Below are 23,013 nucleotides of genomic sequence, written 5' to 3'. Positions count from 1 at the left end.
GATATTGTGTCAAATTCTATTATAGGAGGCCAAGTCAAAATTGGCACGGAATTGACTTGGCCAAAAACACATACCGGAAGGATGTAACACCTACCAGCAAAAAATATAACAGCCAAACCTGGTGCAATTACACCAGCCAGGTGATTTCGGTCTCATCCACTCGTCCCAAGACATTGCCCAGGGGGATGTTTCTTATCTGTGGGGACAGAGTATGGTCGGGAATCCCATCTCGGCTCCAGGGAGGCTCATGCAGCCTTGGTAAGCTTGCTACCCTCACTCCAAACAGAACTCAAATTTTGGATTGGAGAAAAGAAAGACAATGGGCCCACACCAAAAGATCATATACCCAATTTGACGAAAACTGTGACTCCGAAATTTACAATTGGGGAAAAACAAAGAGGGTCACCGCATCCACCTTTTTACCATGGTATGCAGCAGCTAAGGCCCTCGGTGAGCTTTCTCACCTGGAGTGTTGGATAAACAAGCATGCCAACGCCTCATCTGCCGCCCTCTCCGATCTTCTGGCAGACCAGCAAACCACCAGGCAAGCCACATTACAAAACAGAGCGGCCATTGATTTCCTGCTGCTCGCCCATGGCCACAGCTGCGAGGACTTCGAAGGACTGTGCTGCTTCAATCTAACATCACGGAGCACTTCCATACAAGCCAACATCCAGCGGATCCAGACCGAAGTAAAGGACATCAAAACAGAAACTTCAGCTGTGGACCCCGTCAACAAACTGTTGATGCAGTGGGGCATTCCCAGGTGGGCAGCCTCCATTTTAAAAGGACTCATTTGGGTTTTCGTAATTATCCTTCTCATTTCAGTTGCCTTAACAATTTTCAAAAAGACACTTACCAAGACTTTGGCAAATATTTATTTAATTAACAAAAACGGGGGAGATGTGGGAGGGGACTTGGGAAACTGTCCCCCCGAACTACCCTGGGAGGTGACAAATGTGTAGTTCCCCGCCTCCCCTGTTGTCAATCTTTTGTTATCCCTTCCCCTTATCCTTGTCAATCAGTATGTCGGTCATCCCTCGGTTCTAGAAAGTTCTTTGTTCTTTGTATCCCCATTGGTTCCTTCCCTGAAGCCACTCCTTCCCCTTACCCTCATTGGTTGTAACTCTGTCACTCGATCCTGACTCTGCCCCGGAAGCCTTCCCTCATTGGACATTTCACACCTGGACCCTCCCTCTCTTGTCCCAGTTATAATCCCCACTCCGCCCCCTGTTCGGCGCTCTCAGAGCGAGCTCCCTTCCGGAGAGGTTGTCTTCCCTTTGCTCCCTGACCTACTTTTCCTCAATAAACCCTCTTGGAAACAACGCCACCTGTGAGTCGTCCCGCCTTCAGAGAGGAGGATTATATTATGCTATCCAGCTCCTGAGGACTCGGCTCTCTGACAAGCAGAGTGGTCAGGGACCCAGGGGTCCTCATGCTGCAAAGCTACTCTTGAATCATAGGGCAAATGTATGTCAAGGCCACAAGGAAACGTGTGACACTCAGGAAGCAGCTCCTCAGCTTGTTCTCCACAGTGGTGTGGAGTATGGCTCCCCTCCAAAACCACAGTAATTCTGCCTTTACTTACATGAGTAATTAACTGACCCTCCCTCAAGCACATACCTAAACCACCTAGAATTCAAGAAAATATTCCCCATTCTTACAGATTTCCTTTCCCTGATTCATCAGCTGTGTTTTTCCCTGCTTTGTGCTTTCTAGAGATTTTGCCAGCTGTGAGACCTCATAGCACCTATCCACTACAGCCTCCATACGCATGTAAGGTAAGGGCTATCTGAGGCAGCATCTGCAACTGGTGCTACATTCTCAAAGGCAGGGCATTGATTTCCATTCCTTTCCTTCACTGTCAGTGCTTGGTAACAACAGGAATTAATGCTGCCATTCAAAGAGTTCTCTTGGGACTGCAGTGGGCAGACTCCAACTGTCTTTGCTCTCAAGGACTCTTCATAACTTAGCCCTGCAGTGGTTATTTCCCAACATTAAATTTTTGTGTGTGACATCCCTAAATGAGATTGCAGCTTAATTAAAAAAATATAATGAATGTACAATGGAAATTCTTTCATTTCTATGTGGATGTATGTGTACATAGAAACAGCAGAGAAAGTCAGAAAAGGAGAAGGATAGTGTAGTGTGAAGTTTGTGTTTGCAAACAAAAACCCTGTAAGAATTCCTTCTTTCAGGGACTAAGTACATGGATAAGGGAACACACACATTACTCTGCTATTCCAGAACTCAGACTTATGTTCAGTTTGGATCTTTAGGTTCAATGTGCTGTTCTGGGTGGAAAAGGCCAGATCATAGCCAATGACACAGCTGTTTGGAATAAATCCCTGTAGGGTGCAGGTGTCTGCAGACTGTCCCAAATCCTTAAGCAAAGATGGAAGCAGATGAAGTTTTATATCAGTCACTTCTACTTTAAAAGAGAGGGCAAACAATTTTTTGTTCAGTTTATCAGCTCTTAGGGCAAAGCAAGACAAACCATCTCAAGTGAGTCTTTGAGGGCAGACGGAACCCTTACTGCCCATTCCACCTGAAGTCCTGGTAAGCAGTCCTTAGGAAAGACAAGGATGCTCATGAGCAGAGTCTCTGTCTCTTGCTCTTGCCTGTCAAGTATTGGTCAAGAGGCACTACACTAGACAGGACAGCTTCACACCTGGCACTTACTCCATCCCATAGAAGGCTACTATTTAGCATTTATGTGAGTGAAGTGAAATTCATCTGGTGTGATACAAAATCCTCATTTATTTCTTTCCAAGTTTTACATAAATCCAAATGATCTGATGCACCAAAAAGGACTGACTGAATCTGTTGTACTACACATATGTACACACTATTAATTAATTTGAAACAGAGGTAAGACAAACTTTTAGACTTTTAGACATGGATCTATACAGAGATAAGAACATGCAGGGAATATTACTTTACTCTCTTATTCTACTCTTGGCTCATCTGAGCCACCTGCATTACATTGCCAGAGTGCTCAATCTCCTCCTGATAAGTCTGGCTCCTTGGGCAGCTCTGTCAGGGCTGTAGCCCATCTACTGGACAGTCATGAGACAAAATCACTATATGGCTTGGATTCCAAAGAAGAGGGAATCTGTTTTAGACTTTAAGGTATGTGCATAGATTTTGCTTATTAAAGCATTTTGGGGCAACTTAGATTAAATGCCTCAGAGATGTCAATGCAGACTTCTCTCTCTGTCTGTTATGCTGTGTCTAAAAGTGGATTAAACTTCCTACTGAGCCAAAAGGGAAAAAAAGAAATGGCGGGATAACCAGAGCAATTTGGTTTTAGCACAAACACAGTTTTTGTCAGATATAAAGATAACAAACAGTAAAGAAAATGCCTCTGTGGGAATTCAGTCTCCCAGTGTATCTGTGAAAATAATGTAATTGATTGCACATCCTTCCGACCACACTTACTGCTTCAGACACTGTGTCACTGACTGTGGAAGTCACACTGTACTTTCTAGGCAGCATAGCTAGGAACATCCTGCAAAGCTCATCTTGAAACCTGCTATTAGTTCAGATAAACCAGTACAAAAGGAGACCTAAGGTATATCTTTTTTTAATCCTTACTCTTGAAAATGTGAAATTCTGATTTGGAGATGTATTGGAAAGTATGGGTGGTTTTTTGTGTTTGTTTGTTTTTGGTTTTTTTTTTCCCTTTTTCTGTATGTCCTACCAAGGTGAATCAGGGATATGGTTGTACAGAAGTAAATATAAACATAATCAATAATTCTACCCTTTCTTATCATGTCTGTAACAAGTCTGTTCTTACTAAAGATTTGGGTGAGTTTTTTGTTTCTCTCTTTCATCTCAAGTTAATACATTAGAAGCTTTTCCATCATTGTACTTAATCATTAATGCTGAAACCCTCATAAAACATACATAGGGGATCTTTTGCTGCACATGTAAACATTTCATAAAGCTGTTTATGAAGAAAAGCTAATCACATCTCAAGGGAAAACTACAGATTGAAATGCATCCATCTATATTGAAAAGTCCCCAAACCTTGAAGAAGACTCTTAGAAGCCTCTGTAACCAAACCAAGACCCTGAATATATGCTCAGAATACATGGGAGATAATATGATTTAGATTTGAAGTTTACAGTTTCATATTTTTTGGGCTTTTCTAACACTGTTTACAACTTTACAATGAAATTTGTGGAGCAAGGGCTAAGAGACAGAGAGAAAATTAGTTGTTTTCTCTTTAAATGGTACTATTAGCTGCTCGCCTGGTAGTTGGAAGGAGCAGAGGCAAGTGCTTCAACACTTTTTAAAGCTTTTACTGTTCTGGGTAGAACTTTATCTATCTTTAACACCGCCACAAACTTAGCAGAAAACTGTGCTTTTTGAGATCAGTAAAGCAAAGTGTTAATATGTCAGGAAATTCAACTGCAATATCTTTGGTTCAACCACATTAATATAAATATAATAGTGCAGGAAAATTACCAACTATGCAAGAATAATGATAGTCTGTTTCTGAGCAATTTCAGATGTTGTTTCTGAGTATTTATGAAAGTCACGAGGACATGACAATGACAGCTTAAATGTGGAACTTTACACCATTCTCTGTATCTTCAAAGTTAAATCTAAAAAAAGTGAATTATAAAAATGAATCCTGGAAATCAGTAACATAAATAATTTACTGTTGTGAGATCCCATAGGGTATATTTATTACAGTCCTAGACACATGGGAGAGTAACCTCTCAAAGACATGTTCAAAAAGTCACAAACTCCTGCTCTCTATTTATCCAGAAAAATACAGATGGTTTCCAGGATAGTTTCTACAACACCTATTATATAAACATTAGTTCTTGCCTTGTATTATAATTAGCTGAATGTCCATAATGGTTGTGCAATTGTCCTCTTTAATTGGGTTTGTGGGCTTCTGGGGAGGAAGTAAGACATCCTCCTCATGGTAAACTCTTCACCCATGTCAAGCTGGCAGGGCTCCTTGGCCTGCTGGTCACAGTCCAAACCTGCTCTCATTCTTAGAAGACAGTGGTATTTATGATTCCTGCACTCTAACGATACTTCATATATAACCTGTCATTTCCTATCTTGTTTCAGTTATCCCCACCTGGTATCAATTAGTTTCCTTGTTATGCTCTAATCACAGTATATGATCTTAGCTAACTACATTTCTAACTTAGCCACTTAATTCATTTAAGTTCTTAATTTTAAAATATATATTTTCCACTATCATAGTTGCATTCCTAGCTTAACCCTTTGACTCAGGATGAGAGAGATGAGATTGTTCATCCTGGGGAAGAGATGGCTCTGGAGAGACCTCACAGAGCCTGCCAACACTCAAAGGGAACTCCTGAAACTGGGGTCATTGGCAAATAGTGATAGAACAAGGAGTAAGTTTTAAACTAAAAGAAGAGAGATTTAGATTAGAATTAAATTAATTACTTACTGTGAGGGTGGTAAGGCACAGGAATAGGCTGATGAGAGAAGCTGCAGATGACCCATCCCTGGAAGTCTTCAAGGCCAGGTTGGATTTGGCCCTGAGCAATCGGGTCTAGTGGGAGTTGTCCTTGCCCATGACAGAGGGGTTGGAACTGGGTGATCTTTTAGGTCACTTCCAATCCAAGCCTTTCTACAACTCCTTATGAAAGCCAGTATTTCTTGTCTCTTGGACTGACTCCCCAAGTCAGTCCTGTGCAGCAGATACTATGTTCTGCCTTGAGCGCATGTGAGTGAGCAAATGTTTTAATTTTAATATAGTTTTATTTTCAGAGACATAAACTTTAGGAAACAAAAAAACCACCAAAAAAACCCAAAAAACCCCAAAACCCAACAAACCAAAACCATAGTTCCCACAAACTGCATGTGACCAGTTCTGTTGAGGGAGAAGACAATTCATGCAAACGATGTCTTGCCTGCAGTAGAACCCAGGCAGTTGATTACTCTTAAGCAAAATCATAACTGAGAGATCACTCTAGCCTAGAGCATGCAATTTTGTAAGTTTAATTTCATCCCACTTGGTTGTGTGAAGTCTTTAAATGACTATTATATATGAGAAGGCCTCTCATTATATTCTGTACAGAGATTAGCATTTCTGACCAAGAAAAAATATTTGAGGATAAATCACTGCAAAAAGTTTGATTACTTTTGGGGATGAACAAGAGGCTGATAACTGTGTTCTAATGTCATCAGTATAGATTTCTTATGGTTATATTGTCATCAAGGGAGGAATTTTGAGACCATTTTGCTGATAAAAGGAAAATTTTAAATTGCAAAAATATTGTAGCTTATTAAATAAGGATGTGAGTGTCATACCAAGCCAGAGCTGTCATTTAGTGTACAATCATCTCTAAACAGTAATAGATAGGAAAAAGAAAAAACATTTTGAAGCTATTTGTCAATGTCTTTTATATCTCAATTGTGCAAGTGAACCATAAAAAGCAGGTGCCCCACTTACATATATGCAAATAAAGAAGTTACCAAGACATGTCACTTTAATGAAAGTTGGCATCATTCTGGGATTTTGTGAGACCTAGCAGCTTGTGCATGGCAAACAGCATCCTTCAGCTTTTCTTTGCATCAACACTTTTACTCCATCTTTTGGGTCTAGTCCTGCAAACTGCTGCACGTATGTGTAAAGTATGTGTGCTCTGTGTGTCTGTGAGCATGTTGATTTGTGTTTATTTTTGCATATGTCCATCAGACCTAAACTGGAAGATGTCTGTCCAATGCTATCATATTTAGAAAATGAATGATGTTGCACAATGCTTACTGGTGCAAAACAAAATGTAGCCCAAATTTAAACCAAAAGGGCTCTTCCACTAGTACTACTGCTTTGTGCAAACCTATGCATTTTGAATCACAGGATCAAAATAACTTTTCAAATATAATAAACCAGTGTCTATTTTGCATGGGGACTTGTGTATACATAGCTACAACATTAAAGGACACTCAGAGGAAGAGTGCCTCAAGAACTTGCTGTGCTCATAATGAAAATTACACCATATTACTAATTCTCTCAAGCAGCCTGCTTTGTTTTGGAATATGCCTCTGTTTGCTGTAACAGAAACAAATGCTTTCTCCCCTACAACCTTGGTTTAATTACCTACCACCTCTATGGTAACTAGGTTTATATTTTGATATGTAGTTGCTTGCCTATTTTTACAATTTCACCTAGTTTTCTAGATCTTCTCAATTCTATTCAACACTTATTCTCCACAGAGAATGGTTTAGAGTATGCTCTCCAAGGGATGCAGTTTTAGAAAACCTTCAGAAAAGAACTGACTGAGAGCCCTCATTTTCTGAATAGAGGCACGAGTGTCTGACAGGTTGGAACTAGAAATATCAATACACCTGTAGCTATAGAAGTCATGTCTATGGTGCACTCTAACTATACATTTATGTACTATAACTGTTTGTGTTTATCCAATATGTATTTATTCTACATGTTTATATTTATTTTTACTTTATGTTTTTTCCTAAATACATTTATATTTACATATGAGATTTTTCTTTCATCTCATCCTCACTTTGTAAACACTTAGTATAGCTCCCAGTTTTCACCACTGGTAGTGAGAGTTACTGAAATTTTAAAACTATTTGGCTCTAGTATTTGAAAAAAGAAAGGAAGAAGCTGCAACATTTCCTTTGAGTTATTCAAACAAGCAGCACCCTCACTTTCATAGACATTTTTAACTACATTCTTTTTCCCTTCATTTTTCTCCCTTTAATTCCAGTTCCTCTCTACTGCACAACTGATAAACTGATGTCTGTGATTCTGTCTTAAGTCCCATTCTATTACATGCTTATCTTTCAGGAAGAGCAGATGTTCCCATATGTGCCCTATCTTTATCCTCTGATCCTTTTGCTTTGCAAACAGATGATTGTATTTCCATTGCCCTCTGCGTCTGGAGAAAAAGATACGGCACTAAGGAGTTTTTCTGTGTTGCTAATCAATGGAGTTTGTAGGCAACTGGGCTGATCCCTTTCCTACATTGTCACCATTACTATTATTCCCAGTTATTTTCCCTTGGCCTCTGTTCTTTTTCTCCTCTCCCCACTCTAATCTTAATTTCCTCTGGGATTTCCTTTCAGTTTCTCAGTCTGAAGAAGTAACAAGAACTTGAAAAGTTCGCGAAAGGCTGAACAAAATTCCACTTTGCTGTTTTTTCCCCTCATTTTTTGTCACTGCCTCCTATCGGTGCATGCTGCTGCAGAAAGGCTCCAGGCAGCACCTTGAAGATAAACTGGGGGCCGCCCCGGACCGTGTCCCATAGGGTGACCCAGATGAAGTAATCTTTTCCACCAGGAACAAACGGGGGTGAGTGCACTCCGTATGGAGATCCAACTGGGTTTTATCTGAGGGTCAGGTAGAGGGTCCAGCAGGGTAGGATGAAGGTAGGCTGGGAGGGAGGCAGGTGAAGCAGGCAAAGGAACACAAACTGCAGATGAAGTGAACCAGGGACCAAGCGCAGGCAAACAGCAAAAGCTGGAGCTGAGAGCCCCGACAAGGGATGGATACAGAGTATATAACTGCGGGGAAGGCAGGCGGGGACAGGGTACAATGAACCAATAGGGATAAGGGTAGAAGGAGGAGCTGAGGTGGGTTGACATACATTTGACCAATAATGTAATCGAAGGGGGGCGACTGCAACACAGGAGCCAATGGGGGAATGGGGAGAACAGAACTTTCTAGACTGTGGGAGTGAGCCCTAGGTGATGGACAGATAACTATTAACATGTGGAAGCAGGGAGCCTTGGGAAGTTGACACCATTACTCTAAGTTAAACATAGAGATCCTCCCAAGGCATCCCAGGCCTGCTGCCTTTAACACCAGCTCTCACATGTTAATAGGAGATGAATGCAAGGACAGCTTCTTGGCAATACACATGCAGTCACAATACGGCTCTGCTCTCCCTGCCAGCAGAGTTTGGAGGTCCAATGTTCTCTGTTTCCAAAAGTCCCTCTCCCTCCTCGTGCACTACAAAGTCATTACCACTATTCTGCTTGTATGCTATGAGGCCTTTCCATCAGAAATACAGTTTTTTGCTAAGATCAGATTAAACCACATCCAGGCATTTCTTCTCCTTTAGCATACAGGTGCTAATCACTGAAAAGTCTCCTGATAAGGGCTGTCTCAACAAGGACACATTTCTTCACCTGTCTGTAGAGGCAGTGTGGAAGACTTCTGCAAGAAAATTTGACCATAATTGTAAGATGTTTTAGGCCTTTGGCTCAGCTGCTTAAATGCATTGACCAGCTGGTGGTGCAGAATAAAACAGGTCTGTGTCTGCATAGCAATGCAAGGGATGCAGGAGAATTGAAGCCTGCATCATGCACATTGAAGGACCTTTATTTTGTATTGTCTGGGCTGGACTTCTATTGCTGACCGTGTTGTCTTTTTGCTCATCTGCCTGATGACAGAGCCCTGCCATGAGAACCAAACTGCAGTAAGTAAGAGTGAACAGGAAATCTGCTTCTAACACACATCCCAGCTGAAATATTTAGCGATTATAGACTCATTTAGCAAACTATGGCAATGTGAGAAATGAAGCCCACTCTTCCAAATTTTAAGAGTTTAACAAGGGATAATAAGGGACAGATCAAAAAAGCAAAAGTAATAGCACTGGGTGTGTGGCAACAATCAGAGGCACACTCAATTCTTTAGTAAGTGGTCTTTTATGCTGTTGCAGTTGCATTACTTCCACAAATGAATTTGCACATTTCTCAGAGCCTGTTTATCACAACTCCACCTCAGGTTGCCACAGCATTGCATAAATCCACAGCTACAGTCTCTGAGGGTCCATCAGGGAGGCAGTCCAGGCTGGTCTTCTGATGCCACTTTAGACTTGGTATTCTCCTTTTATGGTATCTTGCTCTCTGACTGAGGTATTTCTCTGTGCTATCTTGGCAATACATTTTGCAAGAGCAGTGCTATCTTGTGATATGCCATTTTGCAAGCATGCTTACATCTTGTGATGCACAATTTTACTTATACCGTCCACAAAAGCAATGACAATTTGCACTATAGCTACAGAAGTGGTTACAGTTTACAATGATTTGCAAAAGCAAATACATAATAGTGAAAACCAACTGTTATCTAGCAAATTGTAACAGGCAACAAAAGTTATCTTGGAATATATGTATTTGTGGGTCTAAATACTCTTCCATATCTATCCTTAGTTGCTATATCTCACTGCCATTATTTACCACAGAAATGTTTTGTTCTCATATTTATCTTATAAAGCATTTCCAGATACAGATGCTGCACAAAATAAAGTCATATTGGAGATTTTTTATACATAGACCATGAGCTCTATATTATTCCTGCCTAGGCTATTATGAGGCATTAGGCCTTTTATGAAATTTTTGAAACACAACATCTTCTGCTCTTTTTGTTACGGTCGGGAATACACAGAGATGGCAGAGCCTTATTTAGTATTCAACTACTTCATCCAGCATCCCCTCCCACAAAGGATACTGCAGAGGTCAGAAGTCAGAGCAGGGCACTGAAAATATTTAAACACATGAGAAATCTGGTTAGGGAAATAGATTTAAAAGGCTGGGATTTTTTATTTGTCAAAGGCTGTGAATAAGAGGAGACATGATAAGAGCATACAAAATAATTAATTATTTAAGAGAAAGCAGAGCAGAAACCTCTATCCTTCCTTTCTCAATGTGACAATGTGACAATGAAGCATTCAAGGAAATCAAAAAGTGGCGAATTCAGAAGTGATAAAAAGAAATATTATCCCATCAAAATGTAATTAGGCTGGAAGCAATTACCACTGACTGCCCTGCTGGCCAAGAATGCAGTTCAAAGTTAAAGTTAAAAAATAAAAGAGTGTGTTCTTTGTACAGTAAGATATATAAGAGTAACACGAAAAGGGGAAGAAAAGATGTCCATAAATCTTAAGTATTTCTGAGGGTCAAATTTGTTTATCAGTAGGAGGAGATTGAGATGGGCTCTGTGTTTCCTATCTGCTTTTCATGTGGTTACCTTAACGTATTTGAAAGCACAGGGGTGGCCTCTCAATGCACCCATCTGGAGTCACACTTTAGTTCTGAGAAACCTGTGGTTACTACTGCCTTTGCTTGCTTAGCTGTAGTTTGGTAACTGTCAGTATGTGGAGCATAGCATCTTTAATTGCCTACGCTCAATTTTCCAAAGCTTATCTGGATGCACTCTGAGAAAATATGAGGCAAAATGCTGTCATACTTCTTGGTTATCACTTCATGAATATTTCATAGTCACAGGAAAGGTAATTTCCACTCTCCCTGTTCATATCTTTTGGAGGAGAAACAGATCTGGATTTTACAGTTTGAGATCCTTCATAACAACCTCTCTAACCTTGGGCCCATAGCCTTTCACACCTTGTGGACATGTAGCAGTGGTTACAGAAGGGAAAAAAAAAATCCCTTAAGCCATAGCAGAAAATAAAGGTTGCAATTATCTTGACATGGAACTTAAATATATAATTAGATCAAAATCCTAAAGGCAAGATGTCATAATCTAGTTGCCCCTATAGTTGCTTTGCACACAGTAATTTGTTCTAGTAACACATTAAATAAACCTTAAATAAACATTTTACTTAAAATTGTCGAATACTGGTTGTCCTACTGGTTGACTGTATTATGCCTTTATCCCCAGTCGTCTGCCCTGTTCATGTTGAATAATAAGTTCTACACCTTTAAGACTCGTTCCAGGAGGGAAGGGGTGGGGGGAAGAAGCGCGGAGTTTGTTTTCAAGAACTGCACTCACTCCTCCACATTCCTGCTCCTGGACTGAGTTGTCTGCGTACAGACGGACAACGAGACAGAGCTCTCCTTTGGCTTTTTTTCCCTAGTCTAGTTAGTTTTAGCTAGCTGAGGCAAAGTTCCCTGGACTGTGTTTTTTTCCCTTTCTCTGGACCTGCTCTGGATGAACACCAGGAGAGCAGCAGCAGCACCACTGGTGGCCCAGCGGGCCGTGTATCAGTCGTGGCTCTCCGGTATGGAGGCCCCGACGATACGGTGGTAATAAGAAGGCTTGCACCACGGCAGGTTGTCTCTCAGGTGCTGCTTTATTCACTGAGGGTTGGGTGTCAGGGAAGATCCGCAACCCGTCCGCTCGGCAAGGGAGCAGGCTCAGAGAGCGCCGAATAAGGGGCGGGGTAGGACTTATAACAGGGAGCAAGTAGGAGGGACAGGGTACAAAGGGTCCAATAGGAATAGAGTTCGGAGGAGGAGTTGGGATGGGATAATAGGGGTACAGCAAATGGGGATGAGGGAAGGGGGCGGTAACCGGGGAAGAACCAATTACAGACAAAGGACTTAGGAACATTCTAGAACTAAAGGCAAGTACAAAAATGATTGACATAAAGGTGGGTATAACTGACAGTTACATAACATGAGGGGAGTGGTAGGTTTGATGGGCAGCTTGGAGGCGGGAATCTACACAGCAGCCTCCTCCCAAGGCATGTTCGGGGGAGCTTTTCCCAAGTCCCCTACCACAGGGCCGGGCCTGGGCCACGGCATTTCCAGCGCCGGAGGGACTGAGCAGAGACTGAGTGAGTCCAGCTGCAACCTGAGGGATTTTTCTGAGATTGTCTCTCTTGGAGTGGCAAGAAGTTTTGTTATTTAATATTGTGTAAGTTTGCTAGTTTGATAAACAGGTTTTTTCCACTTTTCTCCAAAGAGGTATCTTTCCCGAACTGGCTGGGGGAGGGCCAATTGAATCTGCTTTCCTGAAGGAACCCTTTTGGGGGTCTTTCCCCAAATTTGCCCTGAACCAGGACAAATACATTTATTTGTGCCCAACTACCGGGGCTCGAAAAAGAAAAACAGTGGAAAAAACCTTTATTCCTTGATTGATTGGATGTTGGTTGTGCTTATTTTGTAGTGGGTTAAAGCAGTCAGTAGCCATGTTGCTTAAATTCATAATGTCTCTTGGGGTGGAGGACTTCATGTGGTTCTGGTCTCTAGGCTTTTTTGAGGTTTTAGTACTTTTCTGGTCACTAGGATTCTTGTCCCTTACATGTAGTTTTTGCAGTAGAAGAGCACAGATTAAAATAGCTATTGGGCTGGGCTTAGTGATAGTGATGTAAAAGGCGCTTGTAAAGATACTGGAGTCTGTTCAAGATATGTATAGTTTATGGTTTTATCATCCTACCCTGCATCCTAGTTCCAGTAGTATGTTCTGGGGGTTTATTAGTAATTGCACTGTCCTGGGTTGTAAGATAAGCTTGTATTCCATTTGCCATCTGTTGAAGGCAAACCGGTGGGACAGGTTTTTGTTATCTCTCTCAGAGACAATGGTTTGCCCCGTAGAGGCAATGGTTTGTTTATACACTATTGACTGACTCACTGCCGGGCTGGTAAATGTAACACCGTGAGGGGTCCAACCCAGAGGGGGAAGCCAAGCACTCTATTATTGTTTAAAGGGGTAGCTTTTTGGGGAGAGGAGGCAGCTCTCTGGGCGGGACTCCGAGAGAAGCAGCTCTCTCTCTCTCTCTTCGCGGGATCTCGCAGCGAAGCAGCCAGAGCGCGCTGAGGCGACGGCAGCGGAGCTCAGAGGCAACCCCGGTGCAGAGGAAGACCGGCCCCACTGCCACCAGATCTTCAGAGGAAAACTATACCCTTCTAAAGATCACCACTTCAGCTGCAACTCATCAACCATTGCAAGGGGAGCAATTGTCCCAGCAGAACTACTGGCACCCCGACTCCTCAGGTTCTGGATTTTCTCACTGGTTTTGTTTGTACCGATTGCATTTGCCTTTTTAAATTGTTGTCTAGTTTTTCTCCTAGTAAAGAATTGTTACTCCCATTCCCACATCTTTGCCTGAGAGCCTTTTAATTTAAAGATCCTGGTAATTCAGAGGGAGGGGGGTTTGCCGTTCTCCATTGCACAGGAGGCTTTGCCCTCTTCCACAGACTCCTGTCTTGTCGAACCAAGACATGCACCCAGTTTGTTAGAGGAGGAGCAGGGCATGAGGTTTTCCAGCCTCTCCTTTCCTTCTTTTTTGATTCTGTTATGTCACTTTTTGAGAATGTTCAGTTTCCCCTGAATGTTAAAGAGACCATCTTTCTAGTATTTATTCTGCTAAACTTCTTTATACAGCCTGCAGTTTCTCTAGAGTGAAGGCTGAGATGTCCAGAGGAGCTGATGAAACCCCTCACCCAGGTGTGGAAAATTCTGAGTGGTGTGGAGAATAGGAAAATATGGGCCAGACCCTGAAGGAATTTTCTGACCCTGTAGAGTGGGATTTTCCACGTGAACAAATTCAGAACCCAACTGAGGTGGGGAAATACCTGAAAGAGAAGTGCTACGATGACTCTAAGGAGAAAAAGCTCATTGCAATAAGCTGGGCCCTGGCCTATGTTTATTGCACACTGCTAGGTACTGTAGGCCGGCAGACAGAGGCAGGGGGGCAGGGAGATAAACCAGCAGCTATCCCAGTCACTCAGGCTGCAGACAACACCCCAGTTACTCAGGCTGTAGCTAAAACAGAGAGTGAACCTAAACCACTGGCAGTTGCTGCAGGAAAGAAGAAAAGCAAAACTGACCGGCCAGGGACTGACAATGATGATCCAGGAGAAGGACCCTCAAAGCTAATTACTGACACAAAAGCCAGAGTTAGGGCAACTGAGGCAGGATCAGAAGCCACTACTGAGTCCTATTCCCTGAAGGACCTTCGTGACCTAAGAAAGGATTACACTCGACGACCTGATGAGTCTATAATTAGTTAGTTGGTCCGTCTTTGGGATGCCGCAGGGGAGGCTACAATTCTGGATGGTAGTGAAGCGAGACATTTGGGATCCCTGTCACATGATCCTGTCATTGATCAAGGAAAGATGAGGGGGGCTAACCCTCGCAGCCTCTGGGCACGGGTTCTGGAAAGTGTAGCACAAAGATACCTGTGTGCCGATGATCTTTATATGCAGCAAACCCAGTGGAAGACTATAGAACAAGGAATTCAACACTTTAGGGAAATGGCAGTGGCAGAGATTGTCTTCTCGGATGATGTAGATACTGTAAATCCAGACTTGGTACTGTGTACATCTGTGATGTGGCGAAAACTTGTAAGACTTGGGCCACATGAATACGCTTCTGCTGTAGCAATAATGAAGCGAGATGACGGTGAGGAGACTGTGCTCGATATGGCAAAGAAGCTCCGAGCATATGCAGATGCTGTACATGGCCCAACCCATGCCAGAATTGCAGCAGTGGAAACATGTCTGCAGAAACTAGGAGAGAAACTAGAAAACAAGATAGAGGAGAGTCGTAAGAAACTCAGGGAGGAGATGAAAGAGGGTTTTCTCCAAGTCTCAGCAATACAGATCAGAGGTCCTGGTACCCAACACAGACGTTCCCCAGACGGGGAAAGAAGATACATCTCACGAGCTGAGCTGTGGTTCTTCCTGCACAATTGTGGAGAAAATATGAGGAAATGGGATGGAAAACCTACTGGTGCTCTGGCACAACGGGTGCGTGAATTGAAGGGAGGCAAGACTCCGAAAGGAAGTTTCACCAAAAGGGAAGCAGCTCCAGTAACCCATAATCAAACTGCCGTATATGATGATGATGACGATATTTTCGATCCCCTTGAAGGAACCTCCAAGACATATGCCCCAGGAAAGAAGGATAACCAGGCTTAGAGGAGCCCTGTCTCTAGCCAGGTAGAGGCAAGGGAAAACCGTATTTTTTGGACTGTGTGGATTCATTGGCCTGGCACATCAGAACCACAAGTATATAAAGCTTTGGTCAACACTGGTGCACAGCGCGCATTAATCCCATCAAAATATGTGGGGGCAGAACATGTTTCTATTGCTGGTGTGACAGGGGGTTCACAGGACTTTACTTCAGTGGAAGCTGAGATCAGCCTCACTGGAAATTAGTGGAAGAAACAGTCCTTTGTGACTGGCCCAGACGCCCCATGTATTTTAGGCATAGACTTCCTCCGAAGTGGGTATTTCAAAGACCCAAAGGGACTCAGGTGGGCATTTGGGATAGCAGCTGTAGAGACAGAGGGCATCAAGCAATTGAACAGCTTACCTGGACTATCAGAAAACCCATCTGCAGTAGGACTCTTGAAGGTAGAAGAGCAACGAGTACCAATTGCCACCTCAACAGTGCACCGCCGGCAGTACCGAACGAATCGAGATGCCGTGATCCCCATCCACAAAATGATCCGTGAGCTGGAAAGCCAAGGGGTGGTCAGCAAAACCCACTCACCTTTCAACAGCCTCATCTGGCCTGTGCGCAAATCTGAAGGAGAATGGAGATTGACAGTGGACTACCATGCATTGAATGAAGCAACTCCACTGCTGAGTGCTGCTGCGCCGGACATGCTGGAATACCAGTACGAGCTGGAGTCCAAGGCAGCAAAGTGGTATGCCACTATTGATATTGCTAATGCATTTTTCTCCATTCCTCTGGCAGCAGAATGCAGGCCTCAGTTCGCTTTCACCTGGAGGGGCGTGCGGTACACCTGGAACTGACTGCCCCAGGGGTGGAAACACAGCCCCACCATCTGCCATGGACTGATCCAGACTGCACTAGAAAAGGGTGAGGCTCCAGAACATCTACAGTATATTGATGATATCATTGTGTGGGGGAACACAGCAGCAGAGATGCTTGAGAAAGGAGAGAAAATCATCCAGATTCTCCTGAAAGCTGGTTTTGCCATCAAGAAGACCAAAGTCAAGGGACCTGCTTGAGAGATCCAGTTCCTGGGAGTGAAGTGGCAAGATGGACGGCATCAGATTCCTACAGATATCATCAACAAGATCACAGCGATGTCTCCACCAACGAACAAGAAGGAAACACAAGCTTTCCTAGGTGCCATAGGTTTTTGGAGACTGCACATTCCCGAGTATAGCCAGATAGTGAGCCCTCTCTACCTGGTCACCCGCAAGAAGAACACTTTCCACTGGGGCCCTGAACAGCAGCAAGCCTTCACCCAGATCAAGCAGGAGATTGCCCATGTGGTAGCCCTTGGCCCAGTCAGGACGGGACCAGATGTGAAGAACATGCTCTACTCAGCAGCCGGGAGCCATGGTTTGTCCTGGAGCCTTTGGCAGAAGGTGCCTGATGAGACTCGAGGCTGACCACTGGGATTTTGGAGTTGGAGCTATAGAGGGTCTGAAGCCAACTATACTCCAACAGAGAAGGAAATTTTAGCAGCCTATGAAGGAGTCCAAGCTGCCTCAGAGGTGATCGGTACAGAAGCACAACTCCTGGCACCCCGACTGCCGGTGCTGGGGTGGATGTTTAAAGCAAAGGTTCCCTCTACCCACCATGCCACTGACGCCACATGGAGCAAATGGATTGCCCTCATCACTCAGCGCACCCATATTGGAAACCTGAATTGCCCTGGGATTTTGGAGATAATTACGAACTGGCCAGAAGGTGAAAACTTTGGTCTCACTGATGAAGAGGAAGAAGAAGTGACACATGCTGAAGAAGTGCCACCATATAACCAACTGCCAGCAGAAGAAACACATTATGCCATTTTCACTGATGGATCTTGCCGCATTTTGGGAATGAAACGAAAATGGAAAGCAGCCGTATGGGGTCCCACATGACGGGCTGCAGAAGCTACTGAAGGGGAGGGTGGATCAAATCAACTCGCTGAACTCAAAGCAGTTCAACTGGCCCTGGACATTGCTGCAAGGGAGAAATGGCCGAAGCTCTACCTCTACACTTATTCATGGATGGTAGCCAATGCTCTGTGGGGGTGGCTGGAGAGGTGGAAAAAAGCTAATTGGCAATGTAGAGGAAAACCAATTTGGGCTGCTGATGAGTGGAAAGACATTGCTACCAGGGTAAAGAAGCTACCTGTAAAAGTTCGCCATGTAGATGCCCATGTTCCCAAGAGCAGAGCCAATAAGGAGCACCAAAACAACCAGCAGGTAGATCAGGCTGCAAAGATAGGGGTATCAAAGATAGACTTGGATTGGCAACACAAGGGGGAATTGTTCTTAGCACGATGGGTCCATGATGCCTCAGGCCATCAGAGTGGAGATGTCACTTTTAAGTGGGTATGAGACCGAGGGGTGGATCTAACCATGGACAGTGTTTCTCAGGTTATCCATGACTGTGAGACGTGTGCTGCCATCAAACAGGCCAAGCGGGTGAAGCCCCTCTGGTATAGTGGGCGGTGGTCCAAGTACAAGTATGGGGAGGCCTGGCAGACTGACTACATCACACTGCCCCAGACACGCCACGGCAAGTGCTATGTGCTCACTATGGTAGAAGCCACCACTGGATGGTTGGAAACCTATCCCGTACCTCATGCTACGGCCCGCAACACCATTCTGGGCCTTGAGGAACAGGTCCTTTGGAGGCATGGTACCCCCGAGAGGATTGAGTCAGACAATGGGACTCATTTCAAGAACAGTCTTATCAACACCTGGGCTAGGGAACATGGTATTGAGTGGGTGTACCATATTCCCTACCATGCACCATCTGCAGGAAAGGTGGAGAGGTACAATGGACTGTTAAAAACCACCTTGAAAGCATTGGGTGGGGGATCTTTCAAGAACTGGGAGCAGAATCTGGCAAAAGCCACCTGGTTAGTTAACACCCGAGGCTCTACCAGTCGATTGGGCCCTGCCCAATCTCAGTTTTTGCATATAGTAGATGGAGACAAAGTCCCAGTAGTGCATGTCAGGGAAGACAGTGTGGATCAATTCTGCCTCAAGTACAGACAAACTCATTTGTGGGATTGTCTTTGCTCAGGGACCATGTTGCACATGGTGGATAATGCAGAAAAATGGAAGAACACGATGTGTACCTCAGGGAGATCTGATTGTTGGGTGAGAACTGTGTGTAAATATCACTGTTTGCTGAATATTACTGCCATTGTCTGTATATAGCTCTATATTGGATGTATAATGTATGTGTTTGTAGGGTTTGAATATATATATTAGTTTTAGTAGTAAGCTGACGATATGGGGATAAGGGGTGGAATGTCCTGGGTTGACTGTATGATGCCTTTATCCCAAATCGTCTGCCCTGTTCATGTTGAATAATAAGTTCTACACCTTTAAGACTTGTTCCAGGAGGGAAGGGGTGGGGGGAAGAAGCGCGGAGTTTGTTTTCCAGAACTGCACTCACTCCTCCACATTCCTGCTCCTGGACTGAGTTGTCTGCATACAGACGGATGAGACGGAGATCTCCTTTGGCTTTTTTTCCCTAGTCTAGTTAGTTTTAGCTAGCTGAGGCAAAGAAGTTCCCTGGACTGTGTTTTTTTCCCTTTCTCTGGACCTGCTCTGGATGAACACCAGGAGAGCAGCAGCAGCAGCACCGGTGGCCCAGCAGCTGGGCCTGGGCCACGGCATTTCCAGCGCCGGAGGGACTGAGCAGAGACTGAGTGAGCCCAGCTGTGACCTGAGGGATTTTTCTGAGATTGTCTCTCTCTTGGAGTGGCAAGAAGTTTTGTTGTTTAATATTGTCTAAGTTTGCTAGTTTGATAAACAGGTTTTTTCCACTTTTCTCCAAAGAGGTATCTTTCCCGAACTGGCTGGGGGAGGGGCCAATTGAATCTGCTTTCCTGAAGGAACACTTTTGGGGATCTTTCCCCAAATTTTCCCTGAACCAGGACACTGGTGTTCTTACACTTTTTGCAACATTTTCCTAGCTTTTTTTTTTTTTTTTTCAGTAGTTGCCTGATTTCTAGGCATCCTCAGGAGGAGATGTGGAAAGAGAGAAACATGCCTTGAAAGTAGGGAGGGAAATTTTTGTGGTTTAGAAAAGAAAGAGTATGAGAGTAAATGACCTATAGGAACAACTCAGTTTGTTGGGAAGATTTATTCATTGTCAAGATAAATATTCTTTTTTGGCAAAGTGAATGTAAGCATATATATATATGAACAGGAATCACACATTTCTCTGTGTGTGAAAAAGGCATTTATGATCTGGACTATGGATTTTGGATGAGAGAGCAATTCAGTGGTGCTCACAATGCAGTGCTTTGGGAGAAGACAGGTCATTGCTTACCTGCAGAGTGTACATTAAGAGTCCACTGGACTCACTTTATATAAAAAAAAATGTATTATTATCATGCACATTGCCTAGTGACCACAGCACAATTTAAAGAGGTATCTGAGAACAGAGAAGTGAGGTTACAAGGTAAATAATCCTTTGCTTCTCCTAGTGCGGATGCATGAAACAGGTTGAGACAACTGAAACTTATAGAGACTGGTGAATCTTTCCCTTAATCACTGTTGAGGGATTACTCATTTTAGAAAGTGGAAGCTCTTAACATATTTCAGATAATTCCATATATTGTAATTATTTATGTGTTATATAGTAATGATTACTTCAGAAAAACTTTGATCTGCAAAAGACTAAGTAATAATTACTCAAGTATTTTTTTTCCAAATATGATTCTGTTTTTTTTTTTTTTTTTTAATTTGCTCCTTAATGTGAAGCAGGTTTTGGTGATTAAGTATTTGGCTTATATACTTTGTTAATGAAAAACTTCATGAAATTATAATTACATTTATAATATAAATCAGCATATATTTCAAAAATGACAACATAGACACAATGAGACCTATTTGATTTAGAATATTTATAGATACTTGTTTTCTACTTCAGTTTTAACTTGATTTTTTTTTTCATGCCAGAATCAGAAAAGCCACTTCATCCTTTTGACTGGCTCTGAATGAAATACAAGCAAGCCAGGGAAAATTGATTTCACTAAACCATATGGTACAGTTGAAATAGAGTAATTTTCCAAGTCAGTCTAAGTATTTTGGACTGAAATTCAGGCGTTGTCAAAGTATGGGATCAAATGAGGATAAGAAATACTGTGTTAGGCAAGTGTTTCTTGGAATCGCAGTTTCCCTTTTGTGTAGAATAGAACAGAATAGAAGAATTTCAGTTAGGAAGGACCTACAGCAATGATCTTGTCCAACTGCCTGACCAATTAAGGGCCAAACAAAAGTTAAAGCACATTATTACGTACACTGTCCAAGTGCCTGCTAAACACTAACAGGTTTGAGGCATTCACAACCCCTTAAATAAATATTTTCCAGGGTTTAGCTGCTGCATGGTTGGCTAAATATCCCCTAGCATCTTGTTGGAACCTACCCTGGCACATGTTCCCATGTGTTCTGATCACTGGATCCCAGGGAAAAGAGACCAGCACTCCCTCTCCAGGTCCCCTCCTCAGGGAGCTGTACAGAGCAATGAGGTGACCCCTGAGCCTCCTTCTCTCCAAACCAGACAAACCCAGAGCCCTCAGCCTCTGCTCACAGGATGTGCCTTCCAGCCCTTCCACCGGCTCTGGTGTGCTCCTCTGGACCATTCCAGGACCTTCCCACCCTTCTCAGACTGTGGGGCCCAGCACTGCACACAGGACTCAGGGAGAGGCTGCAGCAGGGCTGAATCCAGCAGGATGATCCCAATCCCAGCTGGTGATGCTGTGTCTGATGCTCCCGGGATGGGGTTTGCCCTCCTGGCTGCCCGGGCACACACTGATGGCTCAGCACACCCAGATCCCTTTTGCAGGGCTGCTCTACACACACTCCTCTCCCAGCTTATACTTGTGCCCAGCTTCACTGCATCCCAGGGGCAGAATGTGGGTTTGTTTTTGCTTAATTTCATGCCTCTGATAATTACCCATTACTCCAATCTATTTCAGATTCCTCTGCGAGGCTCTTGTGCCTTGAGAGATTCAGAGGGACCTCCAATTTGTTATCATCAGCAAATTTGCCAATGGTGCATTAAACACCTGCATCTGACCATGGTTAGACACATTGAATGGAAATTACTCTACAATTGAACCTTGAGGAACACCACTGGTGATTGGTCAGAACCCAGATGTAGCCCCATGCACAACAGACTTTTGAACTCTGCCCTTCAGCAAGTCCTTCATTCAGCACACAGTGTACCTGTTCAGCTGAACAGCTTTATTCAGAAGGATGCTGTGAAGAACAGCATCAAAAGCCTTATTAATATAAAGAAAAACTATGTCCACCACCTCCTGTTCATTCATGAAGCATGCAACCTTACACTGAAGATATCAAATTACTTAAAAAGGTCTTTCCATTTGTGAATCCACAAATTTGTTGACTGTGTCTGACAATTGTATTATTCTTAAAGTAATCTTCTCCATATTTTGCAGGCATTGAATTAGACTAGCAGGTAATACGGTTATTTTTTTTAAATGCTCAAATAAGTGAGAAGAGAATGTACTTGCACTCTGTCATTTATGATAAGTAGATATCACAGATTGTTTCCAAAAGTGGCATTGACATATTTTCTTACCAGTGAGTGACAAGTTCTTCTGTGTGAGTGTTCACAAAATTTTGCTGAAAAAACCCTGAAATGATTGTAGTAATTTTGAATGAATCAGGCAATGCTTCTGCATGCTGTGTATTGGGTAATCTGCTCTGTTGTTCCACCTGAATGAATCTGAGCTTCACCATCCCCATCCAATTTATTACTATTTGTTGTAATTAATGAGTAGACATAATCTATGGGTTAATTTTTTCCCCCATTCTGAGAAAGTCTAATTTTTGTAGAATACCACAGCTCACACAAACAAACACAATTATAGTTTATTTTTTTAACCCAACACTTTATTGATCATATCTTGAAAGAAGAGAAGAAGGGAGAGAATTCATATTTATAGCAATTTTTCTTACATGGCCTCTTGCTAAAACAAAATCAAATTCTTGCTCTTAAGGCACCTTGTAGTAGTCTTTAAAGAAACCTTGCCAGTATATTTTCATACCCACCCAGAGAGATGGAGTTCCTGGAACATTTTATCAGTTCAATGAGAACTGAGAAGCAAGGAATATAAAAGACACAGTGTTAAAATCTTCCTGTTTGGATAACATTATCCTTTATGAAAATAAAAGGTCATCAGTTTCTGCTAATTCAAGGTTTTAGACTAGATGTGTAATTCAGATTTCAGTTTGAAAGAGACATCTCCATCTGTATATGCAGATAAATAAATTGGGAAAGTTGCTGATTCTTATATATTATGTAAACATTTTGAGAACTTTACAGAAAAATTTATTCCT

Source organism: Lonchura striata, chromosome Z (assembly GCF_046129695.1).
Source record: "Lonchura striata isolate bLonStr1 chromosome Z, bLonStr1.mat, whole genome shotgun sequence".
NCBI classification, from domain to species: domain Eukaryota; kingdom Metazoa; phylum Chordata; class Aves; order Passeriformes; family Estrildidae; genus Lonchura; species Lonchura striata.
Note: the sequence above shows the minus strand (reverse complement) of the source record.